Source organism: Engystomops pustulosus, chromosome 4 (genome assembly GCF_040894005.1).
Source record: "Engystomops pustulosus chromosome 4, aEngPut4.maternal, whole genome shotgun sequence".
Taxonomy (NCBI): domain Eukaryota; kingdom Metazoa; phylum Chordata; class Amphibia; order Anura; family Leptodactylidae; genus Engystomops; species Engystomops pustulosus.
In genome coordinates this window covers 190,416,739-190,437,575 of record NC_092414.1, presented here as the reverse complement: position 1 = coordinate 190,437,575, position 20,837 = coordinate 190,416,739, and the positions used below count along the sequence as shown (strand labels likewise).

Here is a 20,837-nt window from a genome sequence, read left to right as displayed (position 1 = left end):
AAGGGTTTTATCAGGAATCTTGGTAAACCCTGTGGGTGAAAGGGTAGGGGTGCACCTAAAAAACATCAAAGTGTTCTTACCCTTCTTCTATCTCCTGGCTCCTGCAGTGCTCCATTCTTCTGGTCTCCAGCACCAATTTCTTGGACCACGGGAGGTAACTCATGAAGTAAGAACAAGTGGCATCCCGTGGTCCAAGGAGGCCACTGATCAGCCTAATTGAGTTGCCGGGCAATCCTGCAAAAGCACTTAGTGCTTAGAGACTGGCATGACATAGGAACCAAAAGCTGGAGCAGGTAGGTTTTCCACATGGTTCTCCATTCATTTTTTAGTCCATTAGATCTCCAATTTTATATTAATGCAGAGATCTAATATCCTCTACACATTTCACCATCGTTATAGACAACGCATCTTTACAGTAATATTTTGATTAGGTTGATTAATTCTGCAAGTTTAAAAGAGGCCTGGGTGACTTTTTTAGTTATTATTAAGTAATGTATTAAGGCAAGTATTCAAAGTCTTTTTGCTTTTTTCCCCCTCATTTCTGCATTCGGCAGGGTAAAGGAGGGACGCTGATGTCCTTTTGGGTATTCTTTTATCATCTTGTTCTTACTTATATGGTCTTTACATGAATATATCATATCAGGGACGGCTTCAGGTTTAAGAAGGTCAACAGAGCCACTTTTCAGAAAACTTGCAGCGCCACACTGCCTGCCACCAGTAGCCACACTGTCCCACCCCCCTTGTAGCCACACTGTCCCGCCTTGTAGCCACACTGACCCCCCCCCCCCCACACACACACACACACCCCCCTGTAGCCATACAGTGCCCCCCCCCCGTAGCCACACTGTGCCCCCATAAGCCACATTGTCCCCCCATAAGCCACATTGCGCCCCACCCATATGCCACACTGTCCCCTCCCCCCATAGGCCAGGGGAACGAGGACAGGTGAGTTTTGGATTCTGCCTCTATGCTGCGCTCCCAAGGCATAAAACAACAGGCACTGGAGGGTGATCATTTGTACCAGTGTCTTAAAGTGACAAAACGCATTAAAACAATTTTTTTTTCCCCGGTCTTGCCCGGGGAAGCCGGGTGCTGGTGCCAGGCCTGTATCATATGTCACACTGTCAGTTTGATGCACCTTGTAATTATGATAATACATAAACTGATAAGATCAGAGTTGAGGATTTGGATGTGGTCTGCCGAAATCTATGACAACCCTATTCATTCCCCAGAATGGATCTTAAATCCGAAATGTCTGTATGATATATGCCATTGATGGCGAACCTTTTGGAGACCAAGTGCCCAATCTACAACCAAAACCCACTTATATGTCGCAAAGTGCCAACATGACATTTTAAGCAGTAACTTATTCATCCCTGCTGTATCACAGGTTTTAATTGTACTGGCATCCTGAGTTCACCAATACAATAGAAAGATGATGGAGAAATTTGGATTGTAGCTTCTCTCCAGGGTCCCCTGAAGAGGAACAATCAGGGGACCCAGAGCAGGAGCTCCAATGACAATCCATCTCTATCCACACCTTCTTGCTTCTCCTCTAGTCCTGGCAGCCAAATAGCGCTGAGCATGGCACGTCCTGGGCTGTATTGGATCACAGGAGAAAGCCTTGAGTCCTAGCTGGCAAACTCTGTGGTGGGGTGGTAGCTTGAGTGCCCACAGAAAGGGCTCTGAGTGCCACCTCTGGCACCTGTGCCATAGATTCGCCACCACTGATATATGCAATAAGACCTCACACTGCCCAAGTAATCTACTTAACCCATTATGGACCAGGCCATTCATTGTGAAGCAAGCACCCGGCGAGCATGAAGAGGGCTCAGCTCGTGAGCCCTCTTCACACTCCCCCATGCGCAACAAGATGTAAGGGTACGTCTTACTGCTCACATTGCAACACAAAAGCAACAGGAATTTTTATGATATTTGCGTCATGTGAATTTTGCTAAACCATAAGTCCTGACATATTGATTTGCTCAACTTATGGTTCTTAGCTGGAGGACATACTGGAGAAGGACGTATTGTAGCTACGGCACAGATAAGAAATGATTAATGAGCCGCTGTAATGAATAATGACAATAGAAAACCGTTTTACCATTATACAGATTACAGTCACCATACGCACTCACCTCCGTAGCTCCACACTGACACCTGCTGGTGAAAGAAACACTGCTCTAATGAGAGCTTTGCTCATTTCTATTTTCATAACAATAACATTTTTATTGAAAGTTTTTTTTTACAAGTGTTTCTACCAACAATTAACCCTCCAATTCAGTCAGAGTCAGAGCACAATACAATAAGACATAGGGGGTCATTTACTAAGGGCCCAATTCGCGTTTTCCCGACGTGTTACCCGAATATTTCCGATTTGCGCCAAATTTCCCCGGGATTTTGGCGCACGCGATCGGATTGTGGCGCATCGGCGCTGGCATGCACGCGAAGGAAATCATGGGGCGTGGCCGAACGAAAAAACCCAACGGATTCGGAAAAACCGCCGCATTTAAAACAAAAAATCTGTTGCGGAGCTTGCACTTACCTTCACTCAGCCCGAGCCGGTGAACTCCAGCGCGTTCCGATGCTTTTTTAGCGCAGCAGCGCCACCTGGTGGACGGCGGAGGAACTACCTTAATAAATCCCGGCCGGACCCGAATCCAGCACAGAGAACGTGCCGCTGGATCGCGAATGGACCGGGTAAGTAAATCTGCCCCATATACTGCAAGCTCTCGCAAGTAGGGGCCCTCTTTCCTATTGTATCATATGCCTGTTATTACTCTGTAATGTCTTATTTTATTTCTACAGGCGGTCCCCTACTTAATGACACCCAACTTACAGATAACCCCTAGTTAAAGCTCTCTGGATGTTACTATAGTCCCAGGCTGCAATGATCAGCTGTAAGGTGTCTGTGTCTGAAAAAATATGATCTCATCAATTTTGCAGACTTGTACATTATAAGAATGTACAGTAGTGCAGACATCTCCAAAACTGTTTAATTATCCAAATCTCCGGCCCAGTCCTTACACAACTTGTGCACAATCATGTGCATCCTGTAGAGATTAACCCCTTAACGCCCTGGCCTTTTTTCATTTTTGTGTTTCCATTTTTCACTCCCCACCTTCAAAAAACTTTTTATTTTTCCATGTAAAGAGCTGTGTGAGGGCTCGTTTTCTGCATGACAAATTGCACTTCATAGTGCCGTTATTTAATATTCCATGCCGTGTACTGAGTAGTGGGAAAATATCCAAATGCAAAATTGGTGAAACAGCGCATTTGTTTTTACAGCTTTCACTGTGCGCCCCAAATGGCATGGCTCCTTTTTTCTTGGCTGGGTACAATCATGGGGATTTTCTTTTTAGTTTTCCCGTCTTCTGGCGCTAATAACTTTTATCATACTTTGGTGTACAGTGTTTTGTGAGGTATCTTTTATGTGGCACAAGCTCACGATTTCTTTGCTACCTTTTTGGGGGCCGTAAGACCTTTTGATCACTTTTTATTAAATTTTTGCTAAATAGAGTCAGGTCTATCGTCGCTCCCCAATGATGTGGGAGCAACAATCTCAGATTGCAGCACCCACGGCTTTTCACCTCTGTCGGAGAAGCCAGTGGCGAATTCACAGTCATGGCGCACTCAATATCCCCCAGCAATGAAAATGCTGGAGCTGACAGGATAAGAAGTACAGCCATAGATTGGGAATGGCCAGGCCACCTTTATACATAAGACTGGCCCACAGGAGGGCCCCTGAGATTGTCCCTGCATTATCAGTCATGGACAGGGTATCCTCAACCATCCTACCTATTCATAAAATTATACGGCTTGATGAAGGTGTTACACACCGAAACGTCGCCACTTGTTCAATAAAGTTCACCTTTTATTTTGAAATTTTGAACCATGGAGTGCTGCCCGCTTTTCACTTTATTTAGCTACAAGAGGATCAAGCCAGAACCTTTGTGGGCGCTGCACCCCTCCTTATTAGGAGTCCATAAGATTGTGCTGACTTGGATTTTACTTCTTCCATAAAATTATATGGATAGACTGTGTAACAAACTGTACATGTAGTTATGCAATTGTGGGCCCCAAATTCGATTTTTTAACACTGGGCCCTTAGCAACCCAGCCCGGCATTGCTGAAGCCTTTCATACTTAATATGAGGGACCCCTTTCTTCCAGACAAGATCTCAAAATATTGGTTGGAACTTTTAAAAATACACCAACTAGAGCCACATTATCGGTACCGATGACAGAAATAACATTAGTCAGAGATTGGCAGGAGTCTCCCCAAAAAGGTGATAAGTCATCAGCATATAATTTTTTTTTTTACCATAAGAGAAACACTTTATCAACTCTGTGTCACGGATCAGAGCTTTGCTCATGTGCATAGCTAGAATATTGCCCAAAAAATTTGGTCATGGACTATTTTTGGATTGTAGAACCAAAAGCGGGCTAGTTCTCTGTGGGACAAATGGTACTTCCTAGTGGGAACATTTGATATTGCACTGAAAAACTGGGGGAAAATTTCCAAATGTGATTGAAGTGAGAGAAAACACAGTTACACTATTTTCCTCCAGGCTTAGTTTTTATGGGGGGGGGGCACTAATTTAGATCTGATAATTTTGATTTAGGTATTTTGAATGCCACTCTTAAAATTTCCTAGACTGGTGATGCAGCACCACAAATATACTAAGAGTCTCTGGCCACTTAGTAAATATGCGCGCAAACTTCGCCAGTTTGGACCTTAGAACAGGCCTGAGTTTTTTGAGTTTTTTTTCTGGTGCTCCGTACAACACCAAAAACCAAGCTCAGTACATACACAAATAGAATGACCCAAATGAAAGTAAAAATATTATATATTTACATATTTATTATTAGTCATTAGTGTTTGATCTTTCAGGCCCAGTTACAAAGAGGTTAACAGACGTATGTAGAGCTATGAGGACATGCCTTACACAATCACTCCTACAGGAAATGTATTTTCTATAGCTGAGGCTTTTGAGAAAAAGACTGACCACATCCCTTCTAGACACAGTCATACACAACGTAGAAGTAATATAAAGTTATGGAAATAGTTTATGGTTATGTTTGATTGGTTTACTAACATTTTCTCCTAGTTTTGTGTGTAAATCTGGCGTAGGGTCAAGTTAATTTCGAAATTTGGGGGAAAAACTTATTTACATCTCTAGAGGGCACCAGCACTTTCTGCACCTGATTGCTGATCCAATCCCTGTGGTCTCAACAGGTCCTTCTCTTTAAATCGGTTATATTTAGGCTTAAATACATTTCCCAATCCTCTTTTTAGAATCCAATTAAAGAGAACATCACCCTTACCCAACCTTTACAATTGAATTGGCAAAAATTGGCGACATCTGGTTTGTCTTGGACAGATTGAACTGGATTTTTTCTAAGGATACTTTTTACATAAACCTATTCAGTAAAGATCTTTAAAACATGCATATGCAACACCCCTGCCAATGCATAGGAAAGGGGGTTGTTGCGAATAGCGCCCTCTCCTTGTCAGGATCAATCTGGTGAGCCTGCACAACCCATCCAGAAGCTACTGCTAGGAGAACTAAGTGATTGCTCTTGTGTCACCCCTCATCCTCATAGACTGTAAGCTCTTGTGTCACCCCTCATCCTCATAGACTGTAAGCTCTTGTGTCACCCCCTCATCCTCATAGACTGTAAGCTCTTGTGTCACACTCTCATCCTCATAGACTGTAAGCTCTTGTGTCACCCCTCATCCTCATAGACTGTAAGCTCTTGTGTAACGCCCTCATCCTTATAGACTGTAAGCTCTTGTGTAATGCCCTCATCCTTATAGACTGTAAGCTCTTGTGTCACACCCTCATCCTCATAGACTGTAAGCTCTTGTGTCACCCCTCATCCTCATAGACTGTAAGCCCTTGTGTCACCCCCTCATCCTCATAGACGGTAAGCTCTTGTGCCACCCTCTCATACTCATATATTGTAAGCCCTTGTGTCACCCCCTCATCCTCATAGACTGTAAGCTCTTGTGCCACCCTCTCATCCTCATAGACTGTAAGCTCTTGTGAGCAGGGCCCACACTCCTATTGTTTCATATGACTATTATGTTATTACTCCTTAATGTCTTATTTTATTTGTATATGTTCCCCAGAATCTGTAAAGCTACGGAATTTGATGGCGCTATATAAATAAAGATTATTATTATTACTGTATCCGGTAACTTGAATCTGCACATAGTTTACATTGCACTTGCCTGAAGTCTGATAATCTCAGCTTAGTGCACATTTTTTGCAACAAAGGAGTTTCCAAGAGATGACGTGGACGCACCCTGAAATTCCTAACGCTGGATTGTTGTGACCGGAACAAAACCTTTCTGGGCACCTATGTCATCACCTTTAAGTATGGCATGCTAATTTTCATACATCTTTCCTGTATATTAATCATTTCTTCTGCAGTAGCAGTAGGACTATGAACAGTTAATTTATATTTCTGGATTGTGGCTGGAGCACTGAGGATTGTCCTCACACTGCTGTGCTCTTATGATCTCTGCACTGATCTTTTCTACAATCCATTATCTATGCTCTGAGTAAATGCTGTAGTAGGCTTCTGGTAGAATACTACAGCAGTTACTCAGGGCAGAGAGGCAACTACCATACACTTCCTGCAGTTGTACATGGTTAAAACTGGTGACATCCATATTTTCATTTACATTATTTCAAGAACTCCATAAAGAATTTTATGTGTCCCAGGAGGTCAACCATCCCCAACCCTCTGACTAAAAGACATAGGGGAACATTTACTAAGAATATCACAGTCTATACTGGGGCACATTTACTTACCCGGTCCAGTCGCGATCCAGCAGCGTGTTCTCCGTCGAGGATTCGGGTCTTCCAGCGCTTCCCTAAGGTCGTAGGCCCGATGTCCACCAGGTGTCGCTGCTGCGCAGAAGTCCGATGGAATTCACCATCCTATCCTGGGTGCATGTAAGCGCGTGTCAAGCGACACATTTTTTTTTTATTCTGAATATGTCAGGAATTCCGATGGCCACGCCCCCCGATTTCCGTCGCATGCATGTCGGCGCCGATGCGCCACAATCCAATCGTGTGCGCCAAAAACCCAGGGCAATTCGTCGCAAACCGGTAATTTTCGGGAAACCCGACGAAAAAGAGCTATTCGGACCCCACTATGTGCAGTTGTGTAGTGTGCAGGAAGTGACACATTCATGATTTGTGGCACACGGTTTTTATGAATCTTGCGCCCCCTACACTGCCCCGACAGAATTAACTTTTTTTTTGGTGCACCTTTAACATGAGGCGTGCGACACAATTCTGTCGGACTTTGCATAGGTGAGACTGAGCATAGAAATGCCCCCATCATTGCAGTAATTTGTGTCACATGAAGAATAGTTCAGCCGCTCCACAAATGTGTCTCGGACACTTCTTATAATAATCCTTTATTTATCAAGCGCACACAGATTACGCAGCGCTGCACAGAGCATGTCAAATTGGTCCCTGTCCCCATGGGGCTCACAATCTAAACAACCTAGCAGTATGTTTTTTTTTTGAAGTGTGGGAGGAAACCGGAGTACCCGGAGGAAACCCACGCAAACACGGAGAAAACATACAAACTCTTTGCAGATGTTGTCCTGGGTGGTATTCGAACCCAGGACCCCAGTGCTGCAAGGCAAAAGTGCTACTCACTCAGCCACCGTGCCGCCCTACTTCTTAAATACCTGTGCAAGTAGTTTGCACTAGAAAGAACGTGCAAAGTCCGACAAAAAACTGGCGCACGTCCCTTAGAAGTTTTCCCCACATTGTTCACATTAAAGATGCCATCAATGTGGGATGTTCCAAAAGGACATCTACATCTATGCCTTTCTGTGACTCTTCCAGTCTCTCTGTATCTCTGTTACAACCTCCTGTTGATGCTCTATAGTCACTTCTGTCTGAGAACATCCTTAAAACCTTGTAACTTACCAGGTACTTTTAATCATTTGTTAGGTGTCTTTTTAGTATCATGACGACATACTGTGAACAGCATGATAAGGAGGACTGTTTAAATAGTAATTCTATTTGAATATGAGGAAAGAAGGATAAAGGTGAAATAATTTAGCTTATAAGGGAGATGTACCAATCTGTGATGTATGCATAGGATTTAGGTGTCATTATTGGCACATATAACCCTATAATCATAGGTTAGAGACAAGCCGCAGGTAATGCTTCAGATGTATAGGTGCAGCCCAGCATATGACTGTAGTCGTATGCAACTGGGACGCACCTTGTACACAAGACTTTGACTGTCCTCTATGATTTACTTCACATTAGTAGCTGTCACTTTCACTAGAGAGCGGTGATAAGAAATACTGCCAGTGCATAACAATGCGCTCCGTTTTATGGCGGCTATACAAGATTATGACTGCCCTAGACAAATACAGTGATAGAAGCCTAGGTAAATACACAAGGCACTCATGTGTGACAAGCAAACAACACTTAGCAGAGGAACACTGTAAAATTTATGTCAGGAGGAACTGCACATTCACAATGGCTGCATGTGTGCTCAAGAACCAAGGTATTAAGAGCTCAATCACACCAAACATGACCTTGCTGATCTCCCTGTACAGTATGCATCTGTAATATCACACCTGGCCACTAGGAGGAAACAATGTGGCTCATTCCAGCATCCGCAGGACTCTGATATTCCTCCTGGAAAAGTATGAATAAGCTGACAGCTGAATTATCCTTTTTCTTATCTCCTACAAAGCGATAAATATGTCAAATATATGTCATATATTGCGGAGTGAACCAAGCCTAAGGGTAGATACTAAGGGACCGGATCTGGAGCAGATTTTACATACTATAAAGCAACCAAATAATAAAGTTACTATACAGAAGAAAATTATCTGCACAAAAATGTACGTGTTATTATTCAGGTGTACGTTCTTAGCAGATCTCTCCTCTCTCAAAGTGAGAACTCACAGCCAAATGTGCATTAAAGGGGTTCTCCGCTAGTAACGCTAGGCCACTCATTGGATTAAGAGGGTCCTGTAAGACCCCAAAAACTTCCACTCAGACACAAACCCATAAGAGCTGGAGCAAGATAAGTATTTGTTCCTCTATTTCTTACTCCAGAACCATATTCATGGAAACCCCCTTTAACTGTGAATCATGCGTGGACTCTTCACACCCATTTGCAGCAACCCTAAAGGGAAATATTTAGTATAACCTGACACATTGCGGAATATTCATGGCATTGAGGAGTTAATGGAATATTATTCGGCAGTGAACACCTCATGCTGGGATGGTTTTATGTACATTACTACATATACCAGGGAAGCAGCTGTGATGTAGCATCATCTCCACAATAGCCCGATGAACTGGTCAAGCGGGTTCCTTCACATTCCTAATGCCGTCCCTTCAATAAGACTCATCTTTGGAATATTTTTTGACGACATTAATGAGAGGAGAAATAGAGGTCATCTGGATATATGATAATATATACTAATAGCTGGATTGGAGCACAGTCTGAATAGGGATTCCATTCTAAAGACAGTTTGCTACAAAAATGGAGGCGTTATAAATTGGGGGTATTTATGCAGGAAAGGGGGCATAAATCAGGGTCTTTTCTTTATCGTGTCAGGATCTATGAGTAATTGCCCCTGCTTTAGCATGCTTGAGTTTACAGAGTTTATTGCATTTTTCATGTATATCTCAGTGAAAATCTTGAGATAAAATATCATGATTCTCATGAACTTTAGTTTGGTGGTAACTGTGTGGCATGTGTGGACATGTCCTTATAGTATGGGGATATATGAGGGCATGTGAGGGGAGCTGTGCCCCATCTTGTGCCCCTGGGCAGCAGGGCAGGTCACACACAGCAGGGGCACTGCTCTCCTGCCGCCATTGCTGTAATGTGAGACCTGCCTGCTTTTTTTTATTATTTCCGGTAAACACACATTGCTCCATCTGTAGAACAAGGAAGAAGCTCTCACACAGACACTGACTATCCTCCTCAGCAGTGCGGGGTGAGGCCCTGACCTCTGTGTCATCACATAATACACAGCCTATAGTGCAGCCTGCACAGCGCCCCCCACCGGAGACTCATGGCTGAGCGACCTGCTGCAAGCCTCAGTGCACACTGACACCGGGAGCTGCGGTTTTACATGTAACACCCGAGAGAGACAGGGCTCTCCACACTAGGTAAGTGCCGCTGGCCATGCTGGGACTTGTGGTATGACCTGTAGTCGGGGTGCCTCCTGTGGGGGGGCTTACAATCTAGGTGTAGTACTGTATATATTGTATATATAGCTGTGAATTGTATGTAGGACTATATATGATACTTAGGACCCTCATCACACATCTTGCAGGCTACTATTACTGTGTAGTTTATATAGACCTTTTGTATAATGCCCCTCAAAGGAGTGACCCCCCCCCCCCCCCCGGATCATTGCTATAGCAGTGTTCACATTATGTATTTGCCCACTGGTTCTGTTGCGTTTTACAACTGATCCGTGCTCCGGTTTTTGTGATCCGTATCTCATCAATGTGTAGTTTCTGGACCATTTGTCCACATGAAACACTCTGCATGTCATCCGTTTTTACAAATTCGCAAGATAAAAAAAACAAAGGCTTGCAAATGATACTACTGGCTCTGAAAGGGTCACATGTGTTGTACAGCAAGTGATTAGCAAATACGGACCGTGCGTGGAGGATATACTTGTGCCGGAAACACTGGCAGGAATAGGACCTGCTCCTACAGCTTCATCGTGGATCCGTGAAAAACACCTTCATGTGCGTGGGGCCATTGAAATGAATGTGTCCGTGTGGAAGCTGCACCATATAAACCACATCAACTTTCCTGTCTTTTGATGTTGAAACCTCAGCCGTCGCCCGCACGTGAGCCCCACTGAGTGGGTGCAAAAATATATGTCAAATCCGTCCAGCTCATCGAGGGGTGTAGCCCCTCTATCATGGGTTATGTACAAGGCTTGTAATTCAGTTTTTGTCATTAAAAAAAGTTCGATTTTCTTGGTACAAAGAAGGTTTTGGACTAAAACGTTTCAAACTTTTTACATCACCTACATCACCTTTTTACAACGACATAATTGTGTCGTAGTCACAAAATGTGCCAAACTTGGATAAATGACAGTACAAAACTTATTCCTGGGATAGGTTTACCACACACCCTTTTCTATGAGGTATATAATGGAAACGGAGACTACGCTCTGAAACTGGAGCGGTACTGACAGGTACATTGTTTTTTGTGGGTTTTTATTCTTTAAACAAAGCCCTAGTCTTAGCGGATCACCGTGGGTCTAGTTTTGTGTACGTAAATGAATGAGGACTCGGTAAATGTTTCATATCTTGGAATGCGTTCAATGAAACTTGGCATGTCGCAAGAATGTGTCAAAGTCTCTGATATCTTGTAGAACTGCAGAAAGTTCTTGACAGCGATCACCTCGGGGACAATGTGCTGGTGAGGTAATAGTGACCTCCTCTACTCACATAACAGGAAACTAGAAATCATTGTATGGGCAATGTCAGACAAGGTTATGGGCTGCTTCTGGCATTTTAATATCAAATTTTTGAGGGTTTAATATTCAGAATCCTAAAGATTAACTGTTCTCAACAGTCTGATATGGAGGCCTTATTCTATGGATCTATCTATATATTTATAGCATGCATGGTCATTATTAAGGCCATTGACCCTATGCCGACCCAAGATTAAATTTTGGATCCAAAACAGACTCGTACGTTATTGTCATACTGAAGATAAGTGTATAAATAGCCCCCCCATCCCCATGGAGAATAGGGGATTAGAATCTGATCAGTGTGGTATAACTGCTGGTACCCCAACTTATCACAAGATCGAACAACGGGAGTTCACAGGGGTGTTGTTCTAACTAAGTGAATGAAGTGGTAGCGGAGCTTGCGTCCTGCTACTGAATTCGGAATTTATGGGCTTGCCGGAGATAGCTAAGTACAGCGCTTGTCAATTTCTGGCACTTCCATAGGTGCTGATCGGAGCATCAAAACGCATACACGATCAACCACTTTCTAAAAGGATATCTACCACCAGGATGAAGGTCTGTAAACCAAGCACTCTGACATACTGGTGTGGGCCCCCTCTATCATTTTCTGCTCTTCTTTTAGCTTCTTTGGACCTTTTTGTTGTTATGAAAATAGGTGTTTTTAAAAATAATTTTAAAACCTTTATTTATTAAAACCAAGGGTAGAAGAAGTTTCAAGAAGAGTTGATCCTGCCAGAAGGTGGACACACCAGCCTGTAAGTGTACTTGGTTTACAAGTCTTCATCCTGGTGGTAGATGTCCTTTAAATTAGTAAGAACAGAACCCCCTGTCTTGTGAAAAGTGGTCGTTTGTACTCATCCCAGCATTCGGATTGTCACCAATCAGATTGTGATCTGCTTTTCTGTAAAACTTGGGACAATCACTTTAAAGTAAGCCTTTCTTTACAAAATCCATACCTTTACAATCTGTAGTATGTGTTGTTCTACTTATTCTATATCCGTTTTTTTTCTCTATACCCCTCTATTCAGTAATCAATTCCTCTACTGTCAGGTGGGTGGTCTTTGCCTGACACTACCCACGTGAAATTATTGGCCTATATTGTGCTGAAAGGAGTGGGACTGACTGCCCGGTAATAGTGGGGGCTAAAGAAAATAAAATTCTATATGCGACAGAATCGGTGGAGTAGTGTCTGCAAAGAGGTGCAAGGAGCTGTAGTTGATGGAGGTGATTAAAGGTCCTCTTAAAATAGACAGTGATGGCCATTGTGCTGTGGATGTGGCTTACTGCTATGGCCTATATTATCAATGGAAACCATAGTGTAGAAGAGAACCAGAGCTTTAGGTTATGCTCACACCCCAAATGTTACACGTATTTGTAATTGGATTAGCTCCTGACATCCAGGGAGACACTGGCGTTTCTATTGTAGATGCGTCAGTGGATGCTTACAGGGATTAGTCCCATTCAGTGCGGCTAATACATGGCTTTTCCAAGCAGAATGTGCCAGAGCGAGAAGATACCCATAGTACAGTAATTATGGTGACTATGAGTAGATTAGAGTGGAGAATCCAGTATTAATGCAGCCACGTGATGTATTGTGTTCTTTATATAGTGCACAGTCATGATTCACATGAGTGTATATAGATGTGTTACTTGTGTGTAGGGGCGATATATATGTAAAGCTTCATCCACCTCACTACACATATGGACAAAGTAGGAGTTAGGGATATCATATGAGGTCTCCAGAGACAAACTAATCGGGTGCTTATATGATGCCGACCCCTGAGAAGTCTATAAACAGCTGATGGTAGAAGTTCTGGTTGTTGTAGCCCACAAAACTGATATTGAGGACTTGCATTAAAGGGGGTGTCCCAAGGTGTGAAGTGATAGTACACATACTCAACCTGCCACTCCATGTATTTGAAGGAATCAGGCACCCCTAACTGGTGGGAATCCCAGCAGTCGGACCCCACCAAACAGCATGTTATCCCCTTTCTGTGAATATGGGATAAATTTATGGGGACCTGTCAGGGCGATTTGGGACACTAAACCACCCACAGCTCCACAAAAATCGGACCTATCTCTAGGTAAGTATAAAGGTTTATTTATTTATTTTTTAAGTAAACAAGGAGAGAACTCAAACAGGACCTGTGTGTTTTAGGTCTCCCTGTGGGTCGTTTAGTGTCCCAATTCACCCTGGCTGATCTTCTTTAAAGAGGACTTGTCACCCTCAAAAACGGCACTAAAGTAAGCAGCTCCTAGTGCCAAAACAGACGCAGCAGTGTTACTGCTCCAATAACGCTAACAAACACTGCTGCGCTGTGTTTGCTCTCAAAGCGGTCCGGCATATTCATGAGGGGGCGGGATTAGGGGCGGTTACTGCCGCATGATGCGTGACAGTCAACGCTACCCTATGGAGTGAGTGGGGCAGTCCTGGGAAGAGGTAGCGCCTCTGGCGTTTCCATTGTACAGCGCAGCAGTGTTTGCTAGCGTTATTGGAGGTTTTTGATAATGCTAGCAGTTTAACACTGCTGCGTCTGTTGCATCACTAGGAGCTGCTTGCGTTAGTAATAAGCTCCTAGTGCTGTTTTTATAGGTAACAGGTCATCTTTAACATCTTGCAGCAATCCCTGATTTATCAGCATACAATTCCTGGAAAACCCCTTAGGATATGAACAATGAAAAATATACAACTTGCATGTCAAATTATCAGCCAGTGCCTTCATTTAATTACTCTGGTCATAAATAAGAAAATTAGTAACACAAAAAAAACTATTAAAAACTGGGAATTTAATAAAAACAATGCATTTTTATAAGCTCTATCTGTTACTAAGACCACATGCACACACCGTATGCACTTTGTAGGTCACAAGCAGGAGAAAGTGATCCCTTGTCCGTCTGAGATGGCAAACCAATATTGTCAAGTAAATTCCCGCCAAAATCCTCTGAGGGAACCGCATAGGTTGACTATATGCAGATTCCTCCTTCATTTTAATGTCAAGTTCAACTGCTCCTAGAGTCTTCTCTTATTATCTTTTCACTCTTATAAAGTACTGAGGGGTTTTAAAGATTTACCCATTGTACAGTGTATTTTTGCGTGTTACCCTTTATGTAGACAGTAAATCGCTGGGAAGGATTTGGCACTATCTGATGTGCTATTTAGGGCTCCTCTTCACGTAGCATCCTGAGGTTATCATGAAGGACGCCAGCATTGCTTATTAGACAGAATGTCAGGCGCTTGTGGCCATCTTTCTTTCCTGATGTACGTAGTAGTATCAGACACAAACAGGAAGCTTTATACACGCTAGTATGACAGGAAAAACGTGTGGGGGTGGGAGGTGAATAATAGTCACTTTCACCGAAATCTCCTGAAATATGCAGTGCTGAAGGCTCTCATAGACAGAGCCATCTAATCATCTAATATCAAATAAAAAGAAGCTGAGCTGCAGTTCCCACGGTCTAACACTATACAGAAAAACGTAGACACCAAACTGCTTATGTGATATTGATGTTTTTTTTGTATAGGTCATGGGTATCATTACTGCAAATGTAATCACTAGTGGGCAATGGCATCAGAGAGGACCCTATGGTCACATTAGAAGACACTAGTAGCCTTGGCGAGAGTACACATATGCGCTGGAGAGGACGGATGAGCACTGATCACCCCTCTCTGTGCACTGTACGGTGTGGGCACCGTACGCGGCCGGGCGCCATAGGCTATGAGGACCTGTATTGTGGCCAGTCATCGGTCCCTCACATGTTGGTGTTAAATAGGCATTAAATTGAAATAAACGTTAAATTAAGGACAGAAAAGAGTATTCCGTTATCTTTCTGTAACTCCAGACGGACAAAGTAGCGCAGTTTACGTCCAACCATCCGCTAAAATACCGGAAGGCCTAACAGATGACGGGAAAACGGACACTACCGGACACCATTACAAGTCCATTGAGATCAATTGAGTAAAAAAAGGATCCGTTACAAAACGGAAGCCTGAACGCAGATGTGAATTACAGTACATGTCAAGGACTACAGCTTCCCCCCTTATAGCCGCTACAGGGTCTTGTGTCACCACTGAGGTGGGGGTAGTAGCTAAAAGCAGATGGTTGCTTTAATGGACTGTAAAAACAATGGCCCTAAGCTGAGGGTTCTATAGATTGCTGTAAATGGTCTGCATTATATTAATAATTCAAGCTGTGAGTTTAGTGTACACATACATATATAATGTGAATGTGGACGTCGGCAGCCCGCACAAACAAGCATGTCCCATAAGGACCGGAAGCGACTGCAAACTGACCTTGTAGGGGATGGGGGGTCTGTAACCAGGATTATATGTGAATTTCTGGACCGAATCCCACAATAATTTCTAGCACTACAGTGTGGAGCCGGCTCTGTGTGAGAACAAAGGAGCGACTGTGCGGAGCTGTGCCCCAGCTGCTCTATGTAATGCTGATCTCCTATGTATCATATAAGTCTCCATGTGCGAGTGGTCCGACTTATGTGAGGACCATTCTTCATCATCCATAATCCCCTTATTGTGGAGACATGTTTGTGGTTCTTCCCTATTACCATCTTTACCATTCATTTGCAGTAATGGATGTGTTATTGATGGCTTTGCCTCACTTCCCGTTCATTATTGCGTAGATGCTATCCTCCTCTGTACTTCCAGTCCCTGGCAAGGTGACATCTGTGGCCACCACACTGCGGTGGTCAACACCCGATTGTCCATTTATTATGAGGAATAACAGAGGAATTGTGCCTCACAGGATTGTGATTTCATTGGGATAAGTTGTTTTAGATTTTCTAATAGTAGTAATAATCTTTATGACGCTTATATATAGATATTCTCTACAGTTGAGCAACTTTGTAAAAACTTAGCGTTTCTTATCTCGCCCTGATCTGTAGTTACAGCCTTGTTGACAGACACAAATTCTTCACGTCTTAGTTTTGCTTCTCTAATACAAGGGGGGGGGGGGTCATTTTTGTATAAATTAGTTTACGGTACAACGCCTGGTGTAAAGCCTACACTAACCAGCATGCAAGTCTCCTCAGCAAACTCTGTGCAGTGACTGCTGGGAGACTTCAGCTCTGAAGTGTGCACAGATGTAGATATAATATAGTAAGGTCCTTAAAGGACACCTGTCATCAGGTCTGTGTCACTTCTCCTGTCACCTCTACCTGTTGGAGCAGCTCACAAGGATCCCATCCCAGCCTTTATCTAGTTATTTCATACATTATTCATTGTAAAATCACATATTTTTTATCAAGTAAATGAGGCTGGTCACATGGTCAGAGGCAGTGATGTCACCCCTGTTACCCCTCCCCTCTCCTCCCCCTGCTCATGTCTGTGTGTAATGTATAGTAAAGCATGGCTAGTGTGTGTGCTGCATCTGCTGACATGCTGCATCCTCCTAATATACAGGTGAGAGACACAGACATCAGCTACACATGAATCTGACATGTTCTGCTGTAACATGGCTGCCTGGAGCTGCTGTATCTCTCCTATACACACACACACATACACACACAGGCTGCAGGGGGCGTGGCCACCAGCACCAGGAAGCACAGCATTATACAGCCTCACATCATTATACAGGCTGTCAGTCATGCACTGGGGGTGTGGCTGTGCCTCCCACTCATGAATAGAGTGGACAGCTTGAATATGCTAATGCTTCATTGGACATTTCACAGGTCATTTGCATACAGCTTTAGGACCTCATTGCTTAGGTTTACAGGCATGTAGAGGGACAATGAAGGGATAGAGGCGATGCTCTCTAATGGCAGTTTATGAAAATATATTTAGTTTAGGGGGTTATTTTGCATGACGGGTTCTCTTTAATGAGACTCTCCTGTCATCACCACTATTGCTTTACAGGTCTGTATATATTAAAGAGATTCTGTCACCATATTTCACCCCATTAAACTACTAGCTCCCTCAGGTTGGGTAAAAAATGTCCTTTCTAGAGTACCTTCTTATATCTGAAATATCACCTGTTCATCTATAAAAACTCTCTTCCAAAATCATATAAATATAAGCGCAGAAGAGTCATATTTTACCAGAGATGAGTCAAGTTAAGAAGCTGCAGGAAGAGTGTCACTTTAGACGCCTATATGTTCAGTTCTGTAGTACCTAGAAAAATGCTCTTGGTGTCATATTAAATATATAAATCTCATTTTTAGATTGCATTAATTGTTCAGTTATGTACAGAATCAGAGATACAAGCAGTTAAAAAATAGGGGGAGATTTATCAGAAGTGTCTGAGGTAAAACTGCCCATGGAAACCAATCAGAGCTCAGCTTTCATATTATAAGCAGCTGTGGGAAAATGAAAGCTGAGCTCTGATTGGTTGGCATGGACAAACAGAACAGTTCTGCTTTTAGACACTTCCAATAAATCTCCCGTATAGTTGGAAATGAGATCTGTAGATAAAAATCATTTTTCCAGTCTTTATATTTCTCTTTCTCTGGTTCTGTAATTCATGATCTGAAAGTTCAGATTCCTATCTTTAAAATGACTGAAGATGGGATCATTTGAAATGACTCTACCCCTTGAATCCTCTCAAGCAAATATGACTCTTTTCTGATCATTTTCACACGACTTTGACAGAATTTTTTTTTTTTTTAGATTTTACATAAAACAGGGACTTCCAGAAAGGACATTTCATACCCTACCTGAGGTTCTGGTAGTTTAATAGGGTTAAAAACCGCTGTCAGCATCTCATTAATTTACTGATCGGTAATATGTTAATAATTCTTCTTAGTAAAAACTTTGCTCTGGGGGGCACCGCTGGTCTATATACTCAGGACTGTGCCTTCTACCTTGCGCTGCCTACACAGGCCTCTTATTATCCTTTGCAATCCAATAGAAAGAAATGGCACTTCCCCTCTCACCCCGAACATTGTGCTCAGCCAGGCCCCGAGCTTTGCCAAGAACAGCAGGCCGCCTGCTAGCTTCCTGCCCACAAGACTGCCGGGAGCTGAGCCTCACCGCAGCCACACAGCACCTGTATCTCAGCTGCAGCGCAACTCCTCGCTTTACATGTCAAGCATCCGGCAAAGGGTGACAGACCGGGGAACAATAGAGAAGAGACTTCTGAGGTGAGACCATACTTCTCCTTTATGGAGAGGTCATGTCTGGAAATATAAAAGGAGTCTAAAGCTGTCAGAGGTGGATCCTGGCATCGGAGCCCTTGTTTATGGAGGGCGGTGTATACAGAGAGGCTTAGTCTGATCCCAAATGAAGAGGAGACGGGAATAGCTACTGATCTGCACTGAACACTCCCCATTATTGATAGATGGCAGCGTATCCTTCCCTAAGTCATCCGGTTTATTCTCTTTTACTTTAAATAGAATGTCATCAATTAAAATATTTTTGTAACGATAGTATACCTTTAATAACTTTGGCGTGTGCTGTCAGATGTCTGACCGTGGGGTGTCGCACGTCTCCAAGACATGACGAGACTTGTACGCAGCTTGAGTCATGGATTTATCCTACTTCTACTTCTGTCTTTAGGTGATACATTTCATTTACTGGAAACCCTTTTTATAAATTTAGGATCTGCATCTTTCTACACACTCGGGTTCTGTTCTTTGGCTGCAAACAATGGATCCACAGTCAGTGTATCATCCGTTGCAGAGCCAAAAACATTTTGTCCGTAAAAACGGTCCATATTTCATCTGTGTTTTATCCGATTTTTTTTTTTTTTTTTTTTGGGAACCATGAGAAAATAAATGTAAGGCTAGCAGATTGGGGCACATTTACTTACCCGGTCCAGTCGCGATCCCGCGGCACATTGTCCGACGAGGATTCGGGTCTGCCGACATTCACTAAGGTCGTGCGCCTGATATCCAGCAGTTGTCGCTGCTGCACCGAGGTCCGCCGGAGTTCACCTTCTTCTTTCCGGTGCATGTACGTGCTGATCTTGCGACACAATTTGGTTTTTTAAATTCTGCGGGTTTTCAGAATCCGTCGGGTTGTCTTTCAGCCACACGTGAAAGCCGGCGCCGATGCACCACAATCCGATCGGCGTGCACCAAAATCCTGGGGCAATTCGGAGCAAAACATAATTCGCTGCGAAACCCGACGAAAATGCATCCGACAGACCCTTAGTAAATGAGCCCCAATGTTTCTGTGCAAGTGGGCTTAGCCAGATCGTTAATAGCTTTGCAGGACCGAGCACATCCATGCATCACACACATCTACAACAGAGGCTCAGCACATTTCTACAGGCCTGAATTTTTAATCTGAAAAAAGGAAATCTACCATCAAAATCCAGCATGAAAAAAACACTTACTGTATTTATAGATCTAGGCACTGTCACCATGGTAATTTTCTTATATTTGTTATCCACAGCCTCCTTTCTTCTAAAATCAGCTTTTAAAATTATGCTAGTGCCACTCTCTGCTCACTGTCTCACATTCCCCCTGCTCCCTCTGCCGCTGTGTGCTGCTGCCATGAGAACACTGAAAGAAGAGGTAGGGGGGAAGTACTTAGAAAGCAGGGGGAAGGTGAGACATTGTAAAAGAAGACAGAGCACAGAGGGGCTCTGATAACCTCCCCAGGAGCCCTTCAGGCTAATTAGCATAATTTTATATGTTGATTTTAGAAGGAAGGAGGCCATGGATAATAAATATAAGATGATTACCACAGTCACGGTGCATGGATTTTTATGGTAGATTTCCTTAAACTCCTAATTTAGGGCCGTTGGACCACATTATAGTCCTGGATGCCTTTTGGGAATCTTTGGTGTCCAGTAATCGATAGATTACATTTTTGTTATCTTAGTATATTGTTCCTGTAATAATCCTGAAACCCCTGGCTTTGGTACAAACTTTGGCCCCTTACTGAATAATGTATTATTCTATATTCGGCCTCTGGGGGGCGCTACCTGGGGATTTCAACATTTTCAGTTGATCGCTGGGGATCTCCTTAAACCGGATTTCTAATATTTGATGATCATTGGGGCAGATTTTAGGTGTCCTCTTTGCTTGGACTGGTTTCTTTTATGTTAGTTGGGTGGATATTGGTGACCTCCGTCCCCCTGTGATGGTCAGTATGAATCACGTAGCATTTAGTAGTACGCGGTGTGTGGAAACATGAAGTCACGGGTATAGCGGCATGGATTTCCTGTACCTGGCAGGAGTGTGAGCGCTGAGGCACTTCCTCTGGAGGTGAGCTGATTTCCTCTCCGGCTGACGCTACATAGCTGAGTGCTGACAGATACCGGGGTCTACACATCATCAGATCATCCAGCATCCTCTGCCTGTGCTCTGCAGATACAAGCCATGAGACCCCCAGGACTGAAGCCCTTGCTGTGGACCCTGTTAGGGGG

General features: G+C 43.4%; 1 protein-coding gene across 3 annotated transcripts in view; it reads left to right on the top strand.

Annotated features, from left to right (window-relative positions):
* The first annotated feature begins 9,940 nt into the window (after positions 1-9,940).
* The window catches only part of PSD4 (pleckstrin and Sec7 domain containing 4), a 34,000-nt gene continuing 23,103 nt past the window's right edge, over positions 9,941-20,837 (top strand). For 2 of the 3 annotated variants that reach the window (XM_072148992.1, XM_072148994.1), the window contains exon 1: positions 9,941-10,180. The gene's annotated coding sequence lies outside the window, so the exon portion shown is untranslated. Of the gene's footprint in view, positions 10,181-18,458; positions 18,604-20,837 lie in introns of those variants that run through there. The other variant, XM_072148993.1, reaches the window with a different exon arrangement.